The following is a 23,123-nucleotide window of genomic DNA, read 5'->3' on the forward strand; positions in this document are numbered from 1 at the left end:
GCACCAGAGCTCCATAGCTCCATAGCACCAGAGCTCCATAGCTCCATAGCACCAGAGCTCCATAGCTCCATAGCACCAGAGCTCCATACTTCCAGAGCTCCATAGCTCCATAGCTCCATAGCACCAGAGCTCCATAGCTCCATAGCACCAGAGCTCCATAGCTCCATAGCACCAGAGCTCCATACTTCCATAGCTCCATAGCTCCATACCTCCAGAGCTCCATAGCTCCATAGCTCCATACCTCCAGAGCTCCATAGCTCCAGAGCTCCATAGCTCCATAGCACCAGAGCTCCATAGCTCCATAGCACCAGAGCTCCATACTTCCATAGCTCCAGGGCTCCATAGCTCCAGGGCTCCATAGCTCTATAGCTCCAGAGCTCCATAGCTCCATACTTCCAGAGCTCCATAGCTCCATAGCACCAGAGCTCCATAGCTCCATAGCACCAGAGCTCCATAGCTCCATAGCACCAGAGCTCCATAGCTCCATAGCACCAGAGCTCCATAGCTCCATAGCTCCAGGGCTCCATAGCTCCATAGCTCCAGTACTCCATAGCTCCATAGCTCCAGGGCTCCATAGCTCCATAGCTCCATACCTCCAGAGCTCCATACCTCCAGAGCTCCATACCTCCATAGCACCAGAGCTCCATAGCTCCAGGGCTCCAGGGCTCCATAGCTCCATACCTCCAGAGCTCCATAGCTCCATACTTCCAGAGCTCCATAGCTCCATAGCTCCATACTTCCATAGCTCCATAGCTCCATACTTCCATAGCACCTGAGCTCCATACCTCCAGAGCTCCATAGCTCCAGCCTGGGTGGCTGGTGGCTCCATAGCTCCATACTTCCATAGCTCTAAGTCAGAGAGTTGGCGAAAATTGCACTAAGTGCGAAAGCCCATTCATTTACAACGGCGTGTCCGCCAGGCGGCGACATTTCCCCGTTACCGGTGGCTGCGCGGCGGGTGAGTGACAGAGCTTATCCGAGCGGCTGGAACTCTGCGCCGGCGTGGTCGAGCGTGAGGCCTCGGCCCTTTGGCTGCCTGGTACCTAAAACACTTCCATTGATCCAGCCACGGAGGGTGCTGGCTGGTGGCTCCATACCTCCATAGCTCCATAGCACCAGAGCTCCATAGCTCCATAGCACCAGAGCTCCATGGCTTCAGAGCTCCATAGCACCATAGCTCCATACCTCCAGAGCTCCAGGGCTCCATAGCTCCATACCTCCAGAGCTCCATACCTCCAGAGCTCCATACCTCCAGAGCTCCATAGCACCAGAGCTCCATGGCTTCAGAGCTCCATAGCACCATAGCTCCATACCTCCAGAGCTCCAGGGCTCCATAGCTCCATACCTCCAGAGCTCCATACCTCCAGAGCTCCATACCTCCAGAGCTCCATAGCACCAGAGCTCCATGGCTTCAGAGCTCCATAGCACCATAGCTCCATACCTCCAGAGCTCCAGGGCTCCATAGCTCCATACCTCCAGAGCTCCATACCTCCAGAGCTCCATACCTCCAGAGCTCCAGAGCTCCATAGCACCAGAGCTCCATGGCTTCAGAGCTCCATAGCTCCATACCTCCAGAGCTCCAGGGCTCCATAGCTCCATACCTCCAGAGCTCCATACCTCCAGAGCTCCAGAGCTCCATAGCACCAGAGCTCCATGGCTTCAGAGCTCCATAGCACCATAGCTCCATACCTCCAGAGCTCCAGGGCTCCATAGCTCCATACCTCCAGAGCTCCATACCTCCAGAGCTCCATACCTCCAGAGCTCCATAGCTCCATAGCACCAGAGCTCCATAGCTCCATAGCACCAGAGCTCCATAGCACCAGAGCTCCATAGCACCAGAGCTCCATAGCTCCATAGCACCAGAGCTCCATAGCTCCATAGCACCAGAGCTCCATAGCTCCATAGCACCAGAGCTCCATACTTCCAGAGCTCCATAGCTCCATAGCTCCATAGCACCAGAGCTCCATAGCTCCATAGCACCAGAGCTCCATAGCTCCATAGCACCAGAGCTCCATACTTCCATAGCTCCATAGCTCCATACCTCCAGAGCTCCATAGCTCCATAGCTGCATACCTCCAGAGCTCCATAGCTCCAGAGCTCCATAGCTCCATAGCTCCATAGCACCAGAGCTCCATAGCTCCATAGCACCAGAGCTCCATACTTCCATAGCTCCAGGGCTCCATAGCTCCAGGGCTCCATACCTCCAGAGCTCCATAGCTCCATACTTCCAGAGCTCCATAGCTCCCTACTTCCATAGCTCCATACTTCCATACCTCCATAGCTCCATACTTCCATAGCACCAGAGCTCCATACTTCCATAGCACCAGAGCTCCATACCTCCAGAGCTCCAGAGCTCCAGCCTGGGTGGCTGGTGGCTCCATAGCTCCATACTTCCATAGCTCTAAGTCAGAGAGTTGGCGAAAATTGCACTAAGTGCGAAAGCCCATTCATTTACAACGGCGTGTCCACAAGGCGGCGACATTTCCCCGTTACCGGTGGCTGCGCGGCGGGTGAGTGACAGAGCTTATCCGAGCGGCTGGAACTCTGCGCCGGCGTGGTCGAGCGTGAGGCCTCGGCCCTTTGGCTGCCTGGTACCTAAAACACTTCCATTGATCCAGCCACGGAGGGTGCTGGCTGGTGGCTCCATACCTCCATAGCTCCATAGCACCAGAGCTCCATAGCTCCATAGCACCAGAGCTCCATGGCTTCAGAGCTCCATAGCACCATAGCTCCATACCTCCAGAGCTCCAGGGCTCCATAGCTCCATACCTCCAGAGCTCCATACCTCCAGAGCTCCATACCTCCAGAGCTCCATAGCACCAGAGCTCCATGGCTTCAGAGCTCCATAGCACCATAGCTCCATACCTCCAGAGCTCCAGGGCTCCATAGCTCCATACCTCCAGAGCTCCATACCTCCAGAGCTCCATACCTCCAGAGCTCCAGAGCTCCATAGCACCAGAGCTCCATGGCTTCAGAGCTCCATAGCTCCATACCTCCAGAGCTCCAGGGCTCCATAGCACCATACCTCCAGAGCTCCATACCTCCAGAGCTCCAGAGCTCCATAGCACCAGAGCTCCATGGCTTCAGAGCTCCATAGCACCATAGCTCCATACCTCCAGAGCTCCAGGGCTCCATAGCTCCATACCTCCAGAGCTCCATACCTCCAGAGCTCCATACCTCCAGAGCTCCATAGCTCCATAGCACCAGAGCTCCATAGCTCCATAGCACCAGAGCTCCATAGCACCAGAGCTCCATAGCACCAGAGCTCCATAGCTCCATAGCACCAGAGCTCCATAGCTCCATAGCACCAGAGCTCCATACTTCCAGAGCTCCATAGCTCCATAGCTCCATAGCACCAGAGCTCCATAGCTCCATAGCACCAGAGCTCCATAGCTCCATAGCACCAGAGCTCCATACTTCCATAGCTCCATAGCTCCATACCTCCAGAGCTCCATAGCTCCATAGCTCCATACCTCCAGAGCTCCATAGCTCCAGAGCTCCATAGCTCCATAGCTCCATAGCACCAGAGCTCCATAGCTCCATAGCACCAGAGCTCCATACTTCCATAGCTCCAGGGCTCCATAGCTCCAGGGCTCCATACCTCCAGAGCTCCATAGCTCCATACTTCCAGAGCTCCATAGCTCCATACTTCCATAGCTCCATACTTCCATACCTCCATAGCTCCATACTTCCATAGCACCAGAGCTCCATACTTCCATAGCACCAGAGCTCCATACCTCCAGAGCTCCAGAGCTCCAGCCTGGGTGGCTGGTGGCTCCATAGCTCCATACTTCCATAGCTCTAAGTCAGAGAGTTGGCGAAAATTGCACTAAGTGCGAAAGCCCATTCATTTACAACGGCGTGTCCACAAGGCGGCGACATTTCCCCGTTACCGGTGGCTGCGCGGCGGGTGAGTGACAGAGCTTATCCGAGCGGCTGGAACTCTGCGCCGGCGTGGTCGAGCGTGAGGCCTCGGCCCTTTGGCTGCCTGGTACCTAAAATACTTCCATTGATCCAGCCACGGAGGGTGCTGGCTGGTGGCTCCATACCTCCATAGCTCCATAGCACCAGAGCTCCATAGCTCCATAGCACCAGAGCTCCATGGCTTCAGAGCTCCATAGCACCATAGCTCCATACCTCCAGAGCTCCAGGGCTCCAAAGCTCCATACCTCCAGAGCTCCATACCTCCAGAGCTCCATACCTCCAGAGCTCCATAGCTCCATAGCACCAGAGCTCCATAGCTCCATAGCACCAGAGCTCCATAGCACCATAGCTCCATAGCACCAGAGCTCCATAGCTCCATAGCACCAGAGCTCCATAGCTCCATAGCACCAGAGCTCCATAGCTCCATAGCACCAGAGCTCCATACTTCCAGAGCTCCATAGCTCCATAGCTCCATAGCACCAGAGCTCCATAGCTCCATAGCACCAGAGCTCCATAGCTCCATAGCACCAGAGCTCCATACTTCCATAGCTCCATAGCTCCATACCTCCAGAGCTCCATAGCTCCATACCTCCAGAGCTCCATAGCTCCAGAGCTCCATAGCTCCATAGCACCAGAGCTCCATAGCTCCATAGCACCAGAGCTCCATACTTCCATAGCTCCAGGGCTCCATAGCTCCAGGGCTCCATAGCTCCATACCTCCAGAGCTCCATAGCTCCATACCTCCAGAGCTCCATAGCTCCATACTTCCAGAGCTCCATAGCTCCATAGCACCAGAGCTCCATAGCTCCATAGCACCAGAGCTCCATAGCTCCATAGCACCAGAGCTCCATAGCTCCATAGCACCAGAGCTCCATAGCTCCATAGCTCCAGGGCTCCATAGCTCCATAGCTCCAGGGCTCCATAGCTCCATAGCTCCAGGGCTCCATAGCTCCAGGGCTCCAGGGCTCCATAGCTCCATACCTCCAGAGCTCCATAGCTCCATACTTCCAGAGCTCCATAGCTCCATAGCTCCATACTTCCATAGCTCCATAGCTCCATACTTCCATAGCACCAGAGCTCCATACCTCCAGAGCTCCATAGCTCCAGCCTGGGTGGCTGGTGGCTCCATAGCTCCATACTTCCATAGCTCCAGTCAGAGAGTTGGCGAAAATTGCACTAAGTGCGAAAGCCCATTCATTTACAACGGCGTGTCCACAAGGCGGCGACATTTCCCCGTTACCGGTGGCTGCGCGGCGGGTGAGTGACAGAGCTTATCCGAGCGGCTGGAACTCTGCGCCGGCGTGGTCGAGCGTGAGGCCTCGGCCCTTTGGCTGCCTGGTACCTAAAACACTTCCATTGATCCAGCCACGGAGGGTGCTGGCTGGTGGCTCCATACCTCCATAGCTCCATAGCACCAGAGCTCCATAGCTCCATAGCACCAGAGCTCCATGGCTTCAGAGCTCCATAGCACCATAGCTCCATACCTCCAGAGCTCCAGGGCTCCATAGCTCCATACCTCCAGAGCTCCATACCTCCAGAGCTCCATACCTCCAGAGCTCCATAGCACCAGAGCTCCATGGCTTCAGAGCTCCATAGCACCATAGCTCCATACCTCCAGAGCTCCAGGGCTCCATAGCTCCATACCTCCAGAGCTCCATACCTCCAGAGCTCCATACCTCCAGAGCTCCATAGCACCAGAGCTCCATGGCTTCAGAGCTCCATAGCACCATAGCTCCATACCTCCAGAGCTCCAGGGCTCCATAGCTCCATACCTCCAGAGCTCCGTACCTCCAGAGCTCCATACCTCCAGAGCTCCAGAGCTCCATAGCACCAGAGCTCCATGGCTTCAGAGCTCCATAGCACCATAGCTCCATACCTCCAGAGCTCCAGGGCTCCATAGCTCCATACCTCCAGAGCTCCATACCTCCAGAGCTCCAGAGCTCCATAGCACCAGAGCTCCATGGCTTCAGAGCTCCATAGCACCATAGCTCCATACCTCCAGAGCTCCAGGGCTCCATAGCTCCATACCTCCAGAGCTCCATACCTCCAGAGATCCATACCTCCAGAGCTCCATAGCTCCATAGCACCAGAGCTCCATAGCTCCATAGCACCAGAGCTCCATAGCACCAGAGCTCCATAGCTCCATAGCACCAGAGCTCCATAGCTCCATAGCACCAGAGCTCCATAGCTCCATAGCACCAGAGCTCCATACTTCCAGAGCTCCATAGCTCCATAGCTCCATAGCACCAGAGCTCCATAGCTCCATAGCACCAGAGCTCCATGGCTTCAGAGCTCCATAGCACCATAGCTCCATACCTCCAGAGCTCCAGGGCTCCATAGCTCCATACCTCCAGAGCTCCATACCTCCAGAGCTCCATACCTCCAGAGCTCCATAGCACCAGAGCTCCATAGCTCCATAGCACCAGAGCTCCATAGCACCAGAGCTCCATAGCACCAGAGCTCCATAGCTCCATAGCACCAGAGCTCCATAGCTCCATAGCACCAGAGCTCCATACTTCCAGAGCTCCATAGCTCCATAGCACCAGAGCTCCATAGCTCCATAGCACCAGAGCTCCATAGCTCCATAGCACCAGAGCTCCATACTTCCATAGCTCCATAGCTCCATACCTCCAGAGCTCCATAGCTCCATAGCTCCATACCTCCAGAGCTCCATAGCTCCAGAGCTCCATAGCTCCATAGCTCCATAGCACCAGAGCTCCATAGCTCCATAGCACCAGAGCTCCATACTTCCATAGCTCCAGGGCTCCATACCTCCAGAGCTCCATAGCTCCATACTTCCAGAGCTCCATAGCTCCATACTTCCATAGCTCCATACTTCCATACCTCCATAGCTCCATACTTCCATAGCACCAGAGCTCCATACTTCCATAGCACCAGAGCTCCATACCTCCAGAGCTCCAGAGCTCCAGCCTGGGTGGCTGGTGGCTCCATAGCTCCATACTTCCATAGCTCTAAGTCAGAGAGTTGGCGAAAATTGCACTAAGTGCGAAAGCCCATTCATTTACAACGGCGTGTCCACAAGGCGGCGACATTTCCCCGTTACCGGTGGCTGCGCGGCGGGTGAGTGACAGAGCTTATCCGAGCGGCTGGAACTCTGCGCCGGCGTGGTCGAGCGTGAGGCCTCGGCCCTTTGGCTGCCTGGTACCTAAAACACTTCCATTGATCCAGCCACGGAGGGTGCTGGCTGGTGGCTCCATACCTCCATAGCTCCATAGCACCAGAGCTCCATAGCTCCATAGCACCAGAGCTCCATGGCTTCAGAGCTCCATAGCACCATAGCTCCATACCTCCAGAGCTCCAGGGCTCCATAGCTCCATACCTCCAGAGCTCCATACCTCCAGAGCTCCATACCTCCAGAGCTCCATAGCACCAGAGCTCCATGGCTTCAGAGCTCCATAGCACCATAGCTCCATACCTCCAGAGCTCCAGGGCTCCATAGCTCCATACCTCCAGAGCTCCATACCTCCAGAGCTCCATACCTCCAGAGCTCCATAGCACCAGAGCTCCATGGCTTCAGAGCTCCATAGCACCATAGCTCCATACCTCCAGAGCTCCAGGGCTCCATAGCTCCATACCTCCAGAGCTCCATACCTCCAGAGCTCCATACCTCCAGAGCTCCATAGCACCAGAGCTCCATGGCTTCAGAGCTCCATAGCACCATAGCTCCATACCTCCAGAGCTCCAGGGCTCCATAGCTCCATACCTCCAGAGCTCCATACCTCCAGAGCTCCATACCTCCAGAGCTCCAGAGCTCCATAGCACCAGAGCTCCATGGCTTCAGAGCTCCATAGCACCATAGCTCCATACCTCCAGAGCTCCAGGGCTCCATAGCTCCATACCTCCAGAGCTCCATACCTCCAGAGCTCCAGAGCTCCATAGCACCAGAGCTCCATGGCTTCAGAGCTCCATAGCACCATAGCTCCATACCTCCAGAGCTCCAGGGCTCCATAGCTCCATACCTCCAGAGCTCCATACCTCCAGAACTCCAGAGCTCCATAGCACCAGAGCTCCATGGCTTCAGAGCTCCATAGCACCATAGCTCCATACCTCCAGAGCTCCAGGGCTCCAAAGCTCCATACCTCCAGAGCTCCATACCTCCAGAGCTCCATACCTCCAGAGCTCCATAGCTCCATAGCACCAGAGCTCCATAGCTCCATAGCACCAGAGCTCCATAGCACCAGAGCTCCATAGCACCAGAGCTCCATAGCTCCATAGCACCAGAGCTCCATAGCTCCATAGCACCAGAGCTCCATAGCTCCATAGCACCAGAGCTCCATACTTCCAGAGCTCCATAGCTCCATAGCACCAGAGCTCCATAGCTCCATAGCACCAGAGCTCCATAGCTCCATAGCACCAGAGCTCCATACTTCCATAGCTCCATAGCTCCATACCTCCAGAGCTCCATAGCTCCATAGCTCCATACCTCCAGAGCTCCATAGCTCCAGAGCTCCATAGCTCCATAGCACCAGAGCTCCATAGCTCCATAGCACCAGAGCTCCATACTTCCATAGCTCCAGGGCTCCATAGCTCCAGGGCTCCATAGCTCCATACCTCCAGAGCTCCATAGCTCCATACTTCCAGAGCTCCATAGCTCCATAGCACCAGAGCTCCATAGCTCCATAGCACCAGAGCTCCATAGCTCCATAGCACCAGAGCTCCATAGCTCCATAGCACCAGAGCTCCATAGCTCCATAGCTCCAGGGCTCCATAGCTCCATAGCTCCAGGGCTCCATAGCTCCATAGCTCCAGGGCTCCATAGCTCCATAGCTCCATACCTCCAGAGCTCCATACCTCCAGAGCTCCATACCTCCATAGCACCAGAGCTCCATAGCTCCAGGGCTCCAGGGCTCCATAGCTCCATACCTCCAGAGCTCCATAGCTCCATACTTCCAGAGCTCCATAGCTCCATAGCTCCATACTTCCATAGCTCCATAGCTCCATACTTCCATAGCACCTGAGCTCCATACCTCCAGAGCTCCATAGCTCCAGCCTGGGTGGCTGGTGGCTCCATAGCTCCATACTTCCATAGCTCTAAGTCAGAGAGTTGGCGAAAATTGCACTAAGTGCGAAAGCCCATTCATTTACAACGGCGTGTCCGCCAGGCGGCGACATTTCCCCGTTACCGGTGGCTGCGCGGCGGGTGAGTGACAGAGCTTATCCGAGCGGCTGGAACTCTGCGCCGGCGTGGTCGAGCGTGAGGCCTCGGCCCTTTGGCTGCCTGGTACCTAAAACACTTCCATTGATCCAGCCACGGAGGGTGCTGGCTGGTGGCTCCATACCTCCATAGCTCCATAGCACCAGAGCTCCATAGCTCCATAGCACCAGAGCTCCATGGCTTCAGAGCTCCATAGCACCATAGCTCCATACCTCCAGAGCTCCAGGGCTCCATAGCTCCATACCTCCAGAGCTCCATACCTCCAGAGCTCCATACCTCCAGAGCTCCATAGCACCAGAGCTCCATGGCTTCAGAGCTCCATAGCACCATAGCTCCATACCTCCAGAGCTCCAGGGCTCCATAGCTCCATACCTCCAGAGCTCCATACCTCCAGAGCTCCATACCTCCAGAGCTCCATAGCACCAGAGCTCCATGGCTTCAGAGCTCCATAGCACCATAGCTCCATACCTCCAGAGCTCCAGGGCTCCATAGCTCCATACCTCCAGAGCTCCATACCTCCAGAGCTCCATACCTCCAGAGCTCCAGAGCTCCATAGCACCAGAGCTCCATGGCTTCAGAGCTCCATAGCACCATAGCTCCATACCTCCAGAGCTCCAGGGCTCCATAGCTCCATACCTCCAGAGCTCCATACCTCCAGAGCTCCAGAGCTCCATAGCACCAGAGCTCCATGGCTTCAGAGCTCCATAGCACCATAGCTCCATACCTCCAGAGCTCCAGGGCTCCATAGCTCCATACCTCCAGAGCTCCATACCTCCAGAGCTCCATACCTCCAGAGCTCCATAGCTCCATAGCACCAGAGCTCCATAGCTCCATAGCACCAGAGCTCCATAGCACCAGAGCTCCATAGCACCAGAGCTCCATAGCTCCATAGCACCAGAGCTCCATAGCTCCATAGCACCAGAGCTCCATAGCTCCATAGCACCAGAGCTCCATACTTCCAGAGCTCCATAGCTCCATAGCTCCATAGCACCAGAGCTCCATAGCTCCATAGCACCAGAGCTCCATGGCTTCAGAGCTCCATAGCACCATAGCTCCATACCTCCAGAGCTCCAGGGCTCCATAGCTCCATACCTCCAGAGCTCCATACCTCCAGAGCTCCATACCTCCAGAGCTCCATAGCACCAGAGCTCCATAGCTCCATAGCACCAGAGCTCCATAGCACCAGAGCTCCATAGCACCAGAGCTCCATAGCTCCATAGCACCAGAGCTCCATAGCTCCATAGCACCAGAGCTCCATACTTCCAGAGCTCCATAGCTCCATAGCTCCATAGCACCAGAGCTCCATAGCTCCATAGCACCAGAGCTCCATAGCTCCATAGCACCAGAGCTCCATACTTCCATAGCTCCATAGCTCCATACCTCCAGAGCTCCATAGCTCCATAGCTCCATACCTCCAGAGCTCCATAGCTCCAGAGCTCCATAGCTCCATAGCTCCATAGCACCAGAGCTCCATAGCTCCATAGCACCAGAGCTCCATACTTCCATAGCTCCAGGGCTCCATAGCTCCAGGGCTCCATACCTCCAGAGCTCCATAGCTCCATACTTCCAGAGCTCCATAGCTCCATACTTCCATAGCTCCATACTTCCATACCTCCATAGCTCCATACTTCCATAGCACCAGAGCTCCATACTTCCATAGCACCAGAGCTCCATACCTCCAGAGCTCCAGAGCTCCAGCCTGGGTGGCTGGTGGCTCCATAGCTCCATACTTCCATAGCTCTAAGTCAGAGAGTTGGCGAAAATTGCACTAAGTGCGAAAGCCCATTCATTTACAACGGCGTGTCCACAAGGCGGCGACATTTCCCCGTTACCGGTGGCTGCGCGGCGGGTGAGTGACAGAGCTTATCCGAGCGGCTGGAACTCTGCGCCGGCGTGGTCGAGCGTGAGGCCTCGGCCCTTTGGCTGCCTGGTACCTAAAACACTTCCATTGATCCAGCCACGGAGGGTGCTGGCTGGTGGCTCCATACCTCCATAGCTCCATAGCACCAGAGCTCCATAGCTCCATAGCACCAGAGCTCCATGGCTTCAGAGCTCCATAGCACCATAGCTCCATACCTCCAGAGCTCCAGGGCTCCATAGCTCCATACCTCCAGAGCTCCATACCTCCAGAGCTCCATACCTCCAGAGCTCCATAGCACCAGAGCTCCATGGCTTCAGAGCTCCATAGCACCATAGCTCCATACCTCCAGAGCTCCAGGGCTCCATAGCTCCATACCTCCAGAGCTCCATACCTCCAGAGCTCCATACCTCCAGAGCTCCAGAGCTCCATAGCACCAGAGCTCCATGGCTTCAGAGCTCCATAGCACCATAGCTCCATACCTCCAGAGCTCCAGGGCTCCATAGCTCCATACCTCCAGAGCTCCATACCTCCAGAGCTCCAGAGCTCCATAGCACCAGAGCTCCATGGCTTCAGAGCTCCATAGCACCATAGCTCCATACCTCCAGAGCTCCAGGGCTCCATAGCTCCATACCTCCAGAGCTCCATACCTCCAGAGCTCCAGAGCTCCATAGCACCAGAGCTCCATGGCTTCAGAGCTCCATAGCACCATAGCTCCATACCTCCAGAGCTCCAGGGCTCCAAAGCTCCATACCTCCAGAGCTCCATACCTCCAGAGCTCCATACCTCCAGAGCTCCATAGCTCCATAGCACCAGAGCTCCATAGCTCCATAGCACCAGAGCTCCATAGCACCAGAGCTCCATAGCACCAGAGCTCCATAGCTCCATAGCACCAGAGCTCCATAGCTCCATAGCACCAGAGCTCCATAGCTCCATAGCACCAGAGCTCCATACTTCCAGAGCTCCATAGCTCCATAGCTCCATAGCACCAGAGCTCCATAGCTCCATAGCACCAGAGCTCCATAGCTCCATAGCACCAGAGCTCCATACTTCCATAGCTCCATAGCTCCATACCTCCAGAGCTCCATAGCTCCATAGCTCCATACCTCCAGAGCTCCATAGCTCCAGAGCTCCATAGCTCCATAGCACCAGAGCTCCATAGCTCCATAGCACCAGAGCTCCATACTTCCATAGCTCCAGGGCTCCATAGCTCCAGGGCTCCATAGCTCCATAGCTCCAGAGCTCCATAGCTCCATACTTCCAGAGCTCCATAGCTCCATAGCACCAGAGCTCCATAGCTCCATAGCACCAGAGCTCCATAGCTCCATAGCACCAGAGCTCCATAGCTCCATAGCACCAGAGCTCCATAGCTCCATAGCTCCAGGGCTCCATAGCTCCATAGCTCCAGGGCTCCATAGCTCCATAGCTCCAGGGCTCCATAGCTCCATAGCTCCATACCTCCAGAGCTCCATACCTCCAGAGCTCCATACCTCCATAGCACCAGAGCTCCATAGCTCCAGGGCTCCAGGGCTCCATAGCTCCATACCTCCAGAGCTCCATAGCTCCATACTTCCAGAGCTCCATAGCTCCATAGCTCCATACTTCCATAGCTCCATAGCTCCATACTTCCATAGCACCTGAGCTCCATACCTCCAGAGCTCCATAGCTCCAGCCTGGGTGGCTGGTGGCTCCATAGCTCCATACTTCCATAGCTCTAAGTCAGAGAGTTGGCGAAAATTGCACTAAGTGCGAAAGCCCATTCATTTACAACGGCGTGTCCGCCAGGCGGCGACATTTCCCCGTTACCGGTGGCTGCGCGGCGGGTGAGTGACAGAGCTTATCCGAGCGGCTGGAACTCTGCGCCGGCGTGGTCGAGCGTGAGGCCTCGGCCCTTTGGCTGCCTGGTACCTAAAACACTTCCATTGATCCAGCCACGGAGGGTGCTGGCTGGTGGCTCCATACCTCCATAGCTCCATAGCACCAGAGCTCCATAGCTCCATAGCACCAGAGCTCCATGGCTTCAGAGCTCCATAGCACCATAGCTCCATACCTCCAGAGCTCCAGGGCTCCATAGCTCCATACCTCCAGAGCTCCATACCTCCAGAGCTCCATACCTCCAGAGCTCCATAGCACCAGAGCTCCATGGCTTCAGAGCTCCATAGCACCATGGCTCCATACCTCCAGAGCTCCAGGGCTCCATAGCTCCATACCTCCAGAGCTCCATACCTCCAGAGCTCCATACCTCCAGAGCTCCATAGCACCAGAGCTCCATGGCTTCAGAGCTCCATAGCACCATAGCTCCATACCTCCAGAGCTCCAGGGCTCCATAGCTCCATACCTCCAGAGCTCCATACCTCCAGAGCTCCATACCTCCAGAGCTCCAGAGCTCCATAGCACCAGAGCTCCATGGCTTCAGAGCTCCATAGCTCCATACCTCCAGAGCTCCAGGGCTCCATAGCTCCATACCTCCAGAGCTCCATACCTCCAGAGCTCCAGAGCTCCATAGCACCAGAGCTCCATGGCTTCAGAGCTCCATAGCACCATAGCTCCATACCTCCAGAGCTCCAGGGCTCCATAGCTCCATACCTCCAGAGCTCCATACCTCCAGAGCTCCATACCTCCAGAGCTCCATAGCTCCATAGCACCAGAGCTCCATAGCTCCATAGCACCAGAGCTCCATAGCACCAGAGCTCCATAGCACCAGAGCTCCATAGCTCCATAGCACCAGAGCTCCATAGCTCCATAGCACCAGAGCTCCATAGCTCCATAGCACCAGAGCTCCATACTTCCAGAGCTCCATAGCTCCATAGCTCCATAGCACCAGAGCTCCATAGCTCCATAGCACCAGAGCTCCATAGCTCCATAGCACCAGAGCTCCATACTTCCATAGCTCCATAGCTCCATACCTCCAGAGCTCCATAGCTCCATAGCTGCATACCTCCAGAGCTCCATAGCTCCAGAGCTCCATAGCTCCATAGCTCCATAGCACCAGAGCTCCATAGCTCCATAGCACCAGAGCTCCATACTTCCATAGCTCCAGGGCTCCATAGCTCCAGGGCTCCATACCTCCAGAGCTCCATAGCTCCATACTTCCAGAGCTCCATAGCTCCCTACTTCCATAGCTCCATACTTCCATACCTCCATAGCTCCATACTTCCATAGCACCAGAGCTCCATACTTCCATAGCACCAGAGCTCCATACCTCCAGAGCTCCAGAGCTCCAGCCTGGGTGGCTGGTGGCTCCATAGCTCCATACTTCCATAGCTCTAAGTCAGAGAGTTGGCGAAAATTGCACTAAGTGCGAAAGCCCATTCATTTACAACGGCGTGTCCACAAGGCGGCGACATTTCCCCGTTACCGGTGGCTGCGCGGCGGGTGAGTGACAGAGCTTATCCGAGCGGCTGGAACTCTGCGCCGGCGTGGTCGAGCGTGAGGCCTCGGCCCTTTGGCTGCCTGGTACGTAAAACACTTCCATTGATCCAGCCACGGAGGGTGCTGGCTGGTGGCTCCATACCTCCATAGCTCCATAGCACCAGAGCTCCATAGCTCCATAGCACCAGAGCTCCATGGCTTCAGAGCTCCATAGCACCATAGCTCCATACCTCCAGAGCTCCAGGGCTCCATAGCTCCATACCTCCAGAGCTCCATACCTCCAGAGCTCCATACCTCCAGAGCTCCATAGCACCAGAGCTCCATGGCTTCAGAGCTCCATAGCACCATAGCTCCATACCTCCAGAGCTCCAGGGCTCCATAGCTCCATACCTCCAGAGCTCCATACCTCCAGAGCTCCATACCTCCAGAGCTCCATAGCACCAGAGCTCCATGGCTTCAGAGCTCCATAGCTCCATACCTCCAGAGCTCCAGGGCTCCATAGCACCATACCTCCAGAGCTCCATACCTCCAGAGCTCCAGAGCTCCATAGCACCAGAGCTCCATGGCTTCAGAGCTCCATAGCACCATAGCTCCATACCTCCAGAGCTCCAGGGCTCCATAGCTCCATACCTCCAGAGCTCCATACCTCCAGAGCTCCATACCTCCAGAGCTCCATAGCTCCATAGCACCAGAGCTCCATAGCTCCATAGCACCAGAGCTCCATAGCACCAGAGCTCCATAGCACCAGAGCTCCATAGCTCCATAGCACCAGAGCTCCATAGCTCCATAGCACCAGAGCTCCATACTTCCAGAGCTCCATAGCTCCATAGCTCCATAGCACCAGAGCTCCATAGCTCCATAGCACCAGAGCTCCATAGCTCCATAGCACCAGAGCTCCATACTTCCATAGCTCCATAGCTCCATACCTCCAGAGCTCCATAGCTCCATAGCTCCATACCTCCAGAGCTCCATAGCTCCAGAGCTCCATAGCTCCATAGCTCCATAGCACCAGAGCTCCATAGCTCCATAGCACCAGAGCTCCATACTTCCATAGCTCCAGGGCTCCATAGCTCCAGGGCTCCATACCTCCAGAGCTCCATAGCTCCATACTTCCAGAGCTCCATAGCTCCATACTTCCATAGCTCCATACTTCCATACCTCCATAGCTCCATACTTCCATAGCACCAGAGCTCCATACTTCCATAGCACCAGAGCTCCATACCTCCAGAGCTCCAGAGCTCCAGCCTGGGTGGCTGGTGGCTCCATAGCTCCATACTTCCATAGCTCTAAGTCAGAGAGTTGGCGAAAATTGCACTAAGTGCGAAAGCCCATTCATTTACAACGGCGTGTCCACAAGGCGGCGACATTTCCCCGTTACCGGTGGCTGCGCGGCGGGTGAGTGACAGAGCTTATCCGAGCGGCTGGAACTCTGCGCCGGCGTGGTCGAGCGTGAGGCCTCGGCCCTTTGGCTGCCTGGTACCTAAAACACTTCCATTGATCCAGCCACGGAGGGTGCTGGCTGGTGGCTCCATACCTCCATAGCTCCATAGCACCAGAGCTCCATAGCTCCATAGCACCAGAGCTCCATGGCTTCAGAGCTCCATAGCACCATAGCTCCATACCTCCAGAGCTCCAGGGCTCCAAAGCTCCATACCTCCAGAGCTCCATACCTCCAGAGCTCCATACCTCCAGAGCTCCATAGCTCCATAGCACCAGAGCTCCATAGCTCCATAGCACCAGAGCTCCATAGCACCATAGCTCCATAGCACCAGAGCTCCATAGCTCCATAGCACCAGAGCTCCATAGCTCCATAGCACCAGAGCTCCATAGCTCCATAGCACCAGAGCTCCATACTTCCAGAGCTCCATAGCTCCATAGCTCCATAGCACCAGAGCTCCATAGCTCCATAGCACCAGAGCTCCATAGCTCCATAGCACCAGAGCTCCATACTTCCATAGCTCCATAGCTCCATACCTCCAGAGCTCCATAGCTCCATACCTCCAGAGCTCCATAGCTCCAGAGCGCCATAGCTCCATAGCACCAGAGCTCCATAGCTCCATAGCACCAGAGCTCCATACTTCCATAGCTCCAGGGCTCCATAGCTCCAGGGCTCCATAGCTCCATACCTCCAGAGCTCCATAGCTCCATACCTCCAGAGCTCCATAGCTCCATACTTCCAGAGCTCCATAGCTCCATAGCACCAGAGCTCCATAGCTCCATAGCACCAGAGCTCCATAGCTCCATAGCACCAGAGCTCCATAGCTCCATAGCACCAGAGCTCCATAGCTCCATAGCTCCAGGGCTCCATAGCTCCATAGCTCCAGGGCTCCATAGCTCCATAGCTCCAGGGCTCCATAGCTCCAGGGCTCCAGGGCTCCATAGCTCCATACCTCCAGAGCTCCATAGCTCCATACTTCCAGAGCTCCATAGCTCCATAGCTCCATACTTCCATAGCTCCATAGCTCCATACTTCCATAGCACCAGAGCTCCATACCTCCAGAGCTCCATAGCTCCAGCCTGGGTGGCTGGTGGCTCCATAGCTCCATACTTCCATAGCTCCAGTCAGAAAGTTGGCGAAAATTGCACTAAGTGCGAAAGCCCATTCATTTACAACGGCGTGTCCACAAGGCGGCGACATTTCCCCGTTACCGGTGGCTGCGCGGCGGGTGAGTGACAGAGCTTATCCGAGCGGCTGGAACTCTGCGCCGGCGTGGTCGAGCGTGAGGCCTCGGCCCTTTGGCTGCCTGGTACCTAAAACACTTCCATTGATCCAGCCACGGAGGGTGCTGGCTGGTGGCTCCATACCTCCATAGCTCCATAGCACCAGAGCTCCATAGCTCCATAGCACCAGAGCTCCATGGCTTCAGAGCTCCATAGCACCATAGCTCCATACCTCCAGAGCTCCAGGGCTCCATAGCTCCATACCTCCATAGCTCCATACCTCCAGAGCTCCATACCTCCAGAGCTCCATAGCACCAGAGCTCCATGGCTTCAGAGCTCCATAGCACCATAGCTCCATACCTCCAGAGCTCCAGGGCTCCATAGCTCCATACCTCCAGAGCTCCATACCTCCAGAGCTCCATACCTCCAGAGCTCCATAGCACCAGAGCTCCATGGCTTCAGAGCTCCATAGCACCATAGCTCCATACCTCCAGAGCTCCAGGGCTCCATAGCTCCATACCTCCAGAGCTCCATACCTCCAGAGCTCCATACCTCCAGAGCTCCAGAGCTCCATAGCACCAGAGCTCCATGGCTTCAGAGCTCCATAGCACCATAGCTCCATACCTCCAGAGCTCCAGGGCTCCATAGCTCCATACCTCCAGAGCTCCATACCTCCAGAGCTCCAGAGCTCCATAGCACCAGAGCTCCATGGCTTCAGAGCTCCATAGCACCATAGCTCCATACCTCCAGAGCTCCAGGGCTCCATAGCTCCATACCTCCAGAGCTCCATACCTCCAGAGCTCCATACCTCCAGAGCTCCATAGCTCCATAGCACCAGAGCTCCATAGCTCCATAGCACCAGAGCTCCATAGCACCAGAGCTCCATAGCACCAGAGCTCCATAGCTCCATAGCACCAGAGCTCCATAGCTCCATAGCACCAGAGCTCCATAGCTCCATAGCACCAGAGCTCCATACTTCCAGAGCTCCATAGCTCCATAGCTCCATAGCACCAGAGCTCCATAGCTCCATAGCACCAGAGCTCCATGGCTTCAGAGCTCCATAGCACCATAGCTCCATACCTCCAGAGCTCCAGGGCTCCATAGCTCCATACCTCCAGAGCTCCATACCTCCAGAGCTCCATACCTCCAGAGCTCCATAGCACCAGAGCTCCATAGCTCCATAGCACCAGAGCTCCATAGCACCAGAGCTCCATAGCACCAGAGCTCCATAGCTCCATAGCACCAGAGCTCCATAGCTCCATGGCACCAGAGCTCCATACTTCCAGAGCTCCATAGCTCCATAGCTCCATAGCACCAGAGCTCCATAGCTCCATAGCACCAGAGCTCCAGGGCTCCAGGGCTCCATAGCTCCATACCTCCAGAGCTCCATAGCTCCATACTTCCAGAGCTCCATAGCTCCATAGCTCCATACTTCCATAGCTCCATAGCTCCATACTTCCATAGCACCAGAGCTCCATACCTCCAGAGCTCCATAGCTCCAGCCTGGGTGGCTGGTGGCTCCATAGCTCCATACTTCCATAGCTCCAGTCAGAGAGTTGGCGAAAATTGCACTAAGTGCGAAAGCCCATTCATTTACAACGGCGTGTCCACAAGGCGGCGACATTTCCCCGTTACCGGTGGCTGCGCGGCGGGTGAGTGACAGAGCTTATCCGAGCGGCTGGAACTCTGCGCCGGCGTGGTCGAGCGTGAGGCCTCGGCCCTTTGGCTGCCTGGTACCTAAAACACTTCCATTGATCCAGCCACGGAGGGTGCTGGCTGGTGGCTCCATACCTCCATAGCTCCATAGCACCAGAGCTCCATAGCTCCATAGCACCAGAGCTCCATGGCTTCAGAGCTCCATAGCACCATAGCTCCATACCTCCAGAGCTCCAGGGCTCCATAGCTCCATACCTCCAGAGCTCCATACCTCCAGAGCTCCATACCTCCAGAGCTCCATAGCACCAGAGCTCCATGGCTTCAGAGCTCCATAGCACCATAGCTCCATACCTCCAGAGCTCCAGGGCTCCATAGCTCCATACCTCCAGAGCTCCATACCTCCAGAGCTCCATACCTCCAGAGCTCCATAGCACCAGAGCTCCATGGCTTCAGAGCTCCATAGCACCATAGCTCCATACCTCCAGAGCTCCAGGGCTCCATAGCTCCATACCTCCAGAGCTCCATACCTCCAGAGCTCCATACCTCCAGAGCTCCAGAGCTCCATAGCACCAGAGCTCCATGGCTTCAGAGCTCCATAGCACCATAGCTCCATACCTCCAGAGCTCCAGGGCTCCATAGCTCCATACCTCCAGAGCTCCATACCTCCAGAGCTCCAGAGCTCCATAGCACCAGAGCTCCATGGCTTCAGAGCTCCATAGCACCATAGCTCCATACCTCCAGAGCTCCAGGGCTCCATAGCTCCATACCTCCAGAGCTCCATACCTCCAGAGCTCCATACCTCCAGAGCTCCATAGCTCCATAGCACCAGAGCTCCATAGCTCCATAGCACCAGAGCTCCATAGCACCAGAGCTCCATAGCACCAGAGCTCCATAGCTCCATAGCACCAGAGCTCCATAGCTCCATAGCACCAGAGCTCCATAGCTCCATAGCACCAGAGCTCCATACTTCCAGAGCTCCATAGCTCCATAGCTCCATAGCACCAGAGCTCCATAGCTCCATAGCACCAGAGCTCCATGGCTTCAGAGCTCCATAGCACCATAGCTCCATACCTCCAGAGCTCCAGGGCTCCATAGCTCCATACCTCCAGAGCTCCATACCTCCAGAGCTCCATACCTCCAGAGCTCCATAGCACCAGAGCTCCATAGCTCCATAGCACCAGAGCTCCATAGCACCAGAGCTCCATAGCACCAGAGCTCCATAGCTCCATAGCACCAGAGCTCCATAGCTCCATAGCACCAGAGCTCCATACTTCCAGAGCTCCATAGCTCCATAGCACCAGAGCTCCATAGCTCCATAGCACCAGAGCTCCATAGCTCCATAGCACCAGAGCTCCATACTTCCATAGCTCCATAGCTCCATACCTCCAGAGCTCCATAGCTCCATAGCTCCATACCTCCAGAGCTCCATAGCTCCAGAGCTCCATAGCTCCATAGCTCCATAGCACCAGAGCTCCATAGCTCCATAGCACCAGAGCTCCATACTTCCATAGCTCCAGGGCTCCATACCTCCAGAGCTCCATAGCTCCATACTTCCAGAGCTCCATAGCTCCATACTTCCATAGCTCCATACTTCCATACCTCCATAGCTCCATACTTCCATAGCACCAGAGCTCCATACTTCCATAGCACCAGAGCTCCATACCTCCAGAGCTCCAGAGCTCCAGCCTGGGTGGCTGGTGGCTCCATAGCTCCATACTTCCATAGCTCTAAGTCAGAGAGTTGGCGAAAATTGCACTAAGTGCGAAAGCCCATTCATTTACAACGGCGTGTCCACAAGGCGGCGACATTTCCCCGTTACCGGTGGCTGCGCGGCGGGTGAGTGACAGAGCTTATCCGAGCGGCTGGAACTCTGCGCCGGCGTGGTCGAGCGTGAGGCCTCGGCCCTTTGGCTGCCTGGTACCTAAAACACTTCCATTGATCCAGCCACGGAGGGTGCTGGCTGGTGGCTCCATACCTCCATAGCTCCATAGCACCAGAGCTCCATAGCTCCATAGCACCAGAGCTCCATGGCTTCAGAGCTCCATAGCACCATAGCTCCATACCTCCAGAGCTCCAGGGCTCCATAGCTCCATACCTCCAGAGCTCCATACCTCCAGAGCTCCATACCTCCAGAGCTCCATAGCACCAGAGCTCCATGGCTTCAGAGCTCCATAGCACCATAGCTCCATACCTCCAGAGCTCCAGGGCTCCATAGCTCCATACCTCCAGAGCTCCATACCTCCAGAGCTCCAGAGCTCCATAGCACCAGAGCTCCATGGCTTCAGAGCTCCATAGCACCATAGCTCCATACCTCCAGAGCTCCAGGGCTCCATAGCTCCATACCTCCAGAGCTCCATACCTCCAGAGCTCCAGAGCTCAATAGCACCAGAGCTCCATGGCTTCAGAGCTCCATAGCACCATAGCTCCATACCTCCAGAGCTCCAGGGCTCCATAGCTCCATACCTCCATAGCTCCATAGCACCAGAGCTCCATAGCTCCATAGCACCAGAGCTCCATGGCTTCAGAGCTCCATAGCACCATAGCTCCATACCTCCAGAGCTCCAGGGCTCCAAAGCTCCATACCTCCAGAGCTCCATACCTCCAGAGCTCCATACCTCCAGAGCTCCATAGCTCCATAGCACCAGAGCTCCATAGCTCCATAGCACCAGAGCTCCATAGCACCATAGCTCCATAGCACCAGAGCTCCATAGCTCCATAGCACCAGAGCTCCATAGCTCCATAGCACCAGAGCTCCATAGCTCCATAGCACCAGAGCTCCATACTTCCAGAGCTCCATAGCTCCATAGCTCCATAGCACCAGAGCTCCATAGCTCCATAGCACCAGAGCTCCATAGCTCCATAGCACCAGAGCTCCATACTTCCATAGCTCCATAGCTCCATAACTCCAGAGCTCCATAGCTCCATACCTCCAGAGCTCCATAGCTCCAGAGCTCCATAGCTCCATAGCACCAGAGCTCCATAGCTCCATAGCACCAGAGCTCCATACTTCCATAGCTCCAGGGCTCCATAGCTCCAGGGCTCCATAGCTCCATACCTCCAGAGCTCCATAGCTCCATACCTCCAGAGCTCCATAGCTCCATACTTCCAGAGCTCCATAGCTCCATAGCACCAGAGCTCCATAGCTCCATAGCACCAGAGCTCCATAGCTCCATAGCACCAGAGCTCCATAGCTCCATAGCACCAGAGCTCCATAGCTCCATAGCTCCAGGGCTCCATAGCTCCATAGCTCCAGGGCTCCATAGCTCCATAGCTCCAGGGCTCCATAGCTCCAGGGCTCCAGGGCTCCATAGCTCCATACCTCCAGAGCTCCATAGCTCCATACTTCCAGAGCTCCATAGCTCCATAGCTCCATACTTCCATAGCTCCATAGCTCCATACTTCCATAGCACCAGAGCTCCATACCTCCAGAGCTCCATAGCTCCAGCCTGGGTGGCTGGTGGCTCCATAGCTCCATACTTCCATAGCTCCAGTCAGAGAGTTGGCGAAAATTGCACTAAGTGCGAAAGCCCATTCATTTACAACGGCGTGTCCACAAGGCGGCGACATTTCCCCGTTACCGGTGGCTGCGCGGCGGGTGAGTGACAGAGCTAATCCGAGCGGCTGGAACTCTGCGCCGGCGTGGTCGAGCGTGAGGCCTCGGCCCTTTGGCTGCCTGGTACCTAAAACACTTCCATTGATCCAGCCACGGAGGGTGCTGGCTGGTGGCTCCATACCTCCATAGCTCCATAGCACCAGAGCTCCATAGCTCCATAGCACCAGAGCTCCATGGCTTCAGAGCTCCATAGCACCATAGCTCCATACCTCCAGAGCTCCAGGGCTCCATAGCTCCATACCTCCAGAGCTCCATACCTCCAGAGCTCCATACCTCCAGAGCTCCATAGCACCAGAGCTCCATGGCTTCAGAGCTCCATAGCACCATAGCTCCATACCTCCAGAGCTCCAGGGCTCCATAGCTCCATACCTCCAGAGCTCCATACCTCCAGAGCTCCATACCTCCAGAGCTCCATAGCACCAGAGCTCCATGGCTTCAGAGCTCCATAGCACCATAGCTCCATACCTCCAGAGCTCCAGGGCTCCATAGCTCCATACCTCCAGAGCTCCATACCTCCAGAGCTCCATACCTCCAGAGCTCCAGAGCTCCATAGCACCAGAGCTCCATGGCTTCAGAGCTCCATAGCACCATAGCTCCATACCTCCAGAGCTCCAGGGCTCCATAGCTCCATACCTCCAGAGCTCCATACCTCCAGAGCTCCAGAGCTCCATAGCACCAGAGCTCCATGGCTTCAGAGCTCCATAGCACCATAGCTCCATACCTCCAGAGCTCCAGGGCTCCATAGCTCCATACCTCCAGAGCTCCATACCTCCAGAGATCCATACCTCCAGAGCTCCATAGCTCCATAGCACCAGAGCTCCATAGCTCCATAGCACCAGAGCTCCATAGCACCAGAGCTCCAT

This window comes from Syngnathus leptorhynchus, unplaced genomic scaffold, assembly GCF_054491065.1.
Source record: "Syngnathus leptorhynchus isolate UIUO unplaced genomic scaffold, UIUO_Slep HiC_scaffold_25, whole genome shotgun sequence".
NCBI classification, from domain to species: Eukaryota; Metazoa; Chordata; class Actinopteri; order Syngnathiformes; family Syngnathidae; genus Syngnathus; species Syngnathus leptorhynchus.